This window comes from Varroa destructor, unplaced genomic scaffold, assembly GCF_002443255.2.
Source record: "Varroa destructor unplaced genomic scaffold, Vdes_3.0 BEIS01000004.1, whole genome shotgun sequence".
Lineage (NCBI taxonomy): Eukaryota > Metazoa > Arthropoda > Arachnida > Mesostigmata > Varroidae > Varroa > Varroa destructor.
This window is the reverse complement of record NW_019211457.1, coordinates 16,852,302-16,855,934: the sequence shown is the minus strand read 5'-3', so window position 1 is coordinate 16,855,934 and position 3,633 is coordinate 16,852,302. Positions and strand designations below refer to the sequence as shown.

Genomic DNA, 3,633 nt, shown 5'->3' with positions numbered 1-3,633 from the left:
ACGTTTAAGGCTATAAAGCCTTTTTGTGATTAACGTTAGCACGTCTATATCAAGGCGTAACCACCATGAAAGGCACATATTCGTAGAGTTACAGCATGGTCAGTCAAGCATCTTGGACTCTTCGCCTTTGAACAACGTGTGGAGACTGATAATGAGATCACCTTGGTTGAAAGCTACTTACGTAGTCCCAGAGTTTTCAAATACCATAAGCTCATTAATATTTTTCTACCGATTTAGTAGAATAACACACAAATCTTACTAGCACCACTTTATGAGCGTAATGAGGGTTTTGTCTTCTTAACTTTTTGAAAATCCGCGGGTTGCCGAAAGGTGCGTGATACGATTGAGATCCTGTACGCCGTTTGCCACTGACATAAAATTAAGCCTCCAACCGAAACTGGATAAAATCACCATTCGACACAGCATTAAATAAAAAGTGATTAAATTAAACGACAGATATTGTAATTGGTGAAGCGTTTTCGTGAAGCATATGTAGTACTCTTTATATGATCCATAAATGGCAAATATGAAGGTATTGATGATGTACTAACGCTTTTGTTGTTTTCGTTACACGCTGTAATCAATTATCGAAGGTTTTCCTCGTCGGATCTCAGCGGTGACCTCGACCCAGATTTTGCGTCGGGCGTTGCTGGCAATGTCCAGCAACCCATCTATGGCGCCCATGCAGAACAGTTCGGGGTCGGACCTGCACCGGCCACTCACCCACCTGGTGCACCATCCGCGCCTCAGACCCCGCTGATTACAGCAGGACAACCATCTCAACAAGGTAAGGAGCGAGGTTAACGTAATTGCTAATTTAGGCAACATTTTTATCGATTTCAGACAAAGTTCAGCAACGACAGCGTTCCCTTCTAGAGAGCGGTGTTCAACATATATCTATACTAGACATACCGCTCACATATACAGGCACATATTGATGCCATACCATTAGTATCACTGCACTGCAATGATGGAAATTGCAGTTATCTGCAGTGATCTGTACCCAGGAATTCTTAATTTATTTCTCATTTCGTTCATCATAAATCCACGTTTCGTACGTAGACACTTACGTTACTTTTTTTTGTAGAGAAATTGATTAAGGAAACGTTAGCGAGAACCGAGCAAATCCTGTGTACTTCGCCTAGAGTGCCTTCTGTTGTTGACGGCAATCGTAAATCACGGTTAGTGACGCAATCGGCGAACAAGTGCAATATCTGCTAAGTCAACGCCTGGACACTACGCACAGGCCAAGTGTTGAAAGCGGCTTGAAGAGCCTAAAAGATTCATGGACGTTTAATCCGATACCACCAGCAGTATATACGATGCATGTCTAAGTGCGTTTCCAGCTATCGCTCCATCGTATCTATAGAGTCAGCTTCGGTACTCACCTACAGTACAGAGACTACGGACCCGCTAAACTTGTAATGTGACTGTCTGTTTAACCCCTACTTGAGACGAGGTACGTATTACCTATCGCTGACTGATAAGCAGCTGTGAAGTTGAAGAGCAACGTGCCGCGCCCGTATAGACCAATCGTACAGTCAACAAAATTACTTTACCAATTGATTCTTCTCGAGCCGATTTAGAATTGAGCCACTTCGTTACGTCGTTTAATATGCCAGAGACGTCTTTGAAGTAACGATAGGCAGGTCGGCTTGGACCGGTTCTGTGCTAACCGCAACTGACCTAAATATTGCGAATTGAAGGTGGCAGGTCGTTCGGCCTTTCCTACAAAGCAATTAGATAATTCCCCAAGCAGACGTCTCCGGCCACGAACGCCATGCGTTCGTTGACATGTCATCTATAATATTTCGGACGTAAAACGGTTTGGGGGATTGATCAGTTATTTCGCTAGGGAATATACTAGGCGTTAAGGATAAGTGAACCTATTAAATAGAAAAACTCAAGATATATAGAAGACTTATCTTTTTCCTACTATAATCTGATTTGGTATTTATGGCGTGCTGCGTCTTAAAGCCAGTCCGTGTCTGAAATAAGTACGCCGTTGATATTAATTCAGTTTTGATATTTTTTCCGTGATAGATTCTGATCTATTCGTGTATTTGTCCACCTTGGGCTAGGCACTATCGAAATACATTAGAAATGGAATCATCTCATAAAAATTGAATCGTTTACCTTAGAACCTCTTAAGTTTAGACGCAAATGAGAGCAAGAGTCCAGAATATTGTCCTCGATTTTGTCCCATCTCCCTTTTTGTATACGGGCTCTATAAAAGAAAATAAGTTGATAGAAACAGAGGCAACTTTCGTTTCCATTTTATTCTTAAGCTTACTCTTTTGTATGTTGCTAACGAGCTAGGGTATCGACTGTTGACAAACAGAATTTCTTACTGATTCTTTACACTCTCTACTTTTAGAATGGCTTCTTTCACATCTACCGTTTATATTGCCAATACCAGACAGATATGATTAATACCATTGATGTTTGTACTATCGTTCCACTATGTGATATTATTGGAACAGTCAAATGCAGAATTAAATTGTACAATTTCAATGGTGTTGGGAAAACTCCGTCTTTATTTAATCAACTTAGAGAAATAACGGCTCGATGTTTATTGTTGTATAGTTTTCCTGCTATGTTTGGACTGTGAAAAGGGGAATGATCCGCCTTAAAATGCATCCCGATAGGTTTCAGCGCGCAGCGATAATTGACCGCGATACAAACAGCGACTCTTATTCGGTCAGCATAATAGAGTAGCTTGTTAGTAATTTTTGACTACGCTCGCGTATCCCCTTTTCGCCGCGTCACTTGGAGTGATACAGAGGCGAGCGAAACGTATCGCAGTTGAATAACGACAGTCAAGGTCTACTACCCCACCCGTATATTATGTCCGTCCCTGACGATTCTCTTCTATATTTGTTGCTGCACATTTTTCTCAATGTACACACACATACATATTCATCTTCGGTCCAGTTTGAAGCACCGGCGTGCCATCGTGTAGGGCCTACCGTGCCCATAGCATCATATGCTGTTGTCGATCGGCAGTCTCAAAACCTGCCATTACTGGCAGCCAGTAGCCAGTTTACGTGCTCATCTTTTTGCTGATATAGACAGCTCTAAGGAGAACAGGAGGCGGAAGATTAGTAGTTAGAGAGGAGTATAGTTTGGCGGTTCTAGCCTCGTAGTTACCAATGTTTCTGCAGTCCTGCTCTTTACTGTGGAACGTTTATTGCGCTGGCCTGATTCTATGCTTGCTTGCATCACAGCCCGACTGTGACGTGAGCCTAGTGGTGTCGTATATTATTGCGGAGTAGCATCACATGTATCATGTACGCCAGATCGAGACACCGACGAAGCGGGCAGCCGCGGAGCCTCAGCTCAGAGCTCTCAACCAAACCAACATGCTTAGCTTTAGAGAAGGAACGGGCAAGCCTGCTGTTGGCTGGGAACGTAAATTAGATAGTCGAAACGGCGTGCTGGAATACAGTTAGATACACAGCTCCTGTACATACACGTACACAGCAGCTCTTACAGAGACCGTAGCAGAGTCAAGAACAGTGGTTCAAGGCAGCGACCAGAGGTGCCGCGCTACCACTCGAGAACTCCGACGAGAGTTGCTGCACTTGAAGGATATTAGCTGTTATCGTTGGCAGTGACTATATATATATATAT

General features: G+C 43.0%; 1 protein-coding gene across 1 annotated transcript in view; it reads left to right on the top strand.

Moving 5' to 3' along the window:
- The first annotated feature begins 595 nt into the window (after window positions 1-595).
- The window catches only part of LOC111248906 (synapsin-like), a 58,277-nt gene continuing 55,239 nt past the window's right edge, over window positions 596-3,633 (top strand). Inside the window, exon 1 of the mRNA XM_022802001.2 lies at window positions 596-787. The gene's annotated coding sequence lies outside the window, so the exon portion shown is untranslated. The remainder of the gene's footprint in view (window positions 788-3,633) is intronic.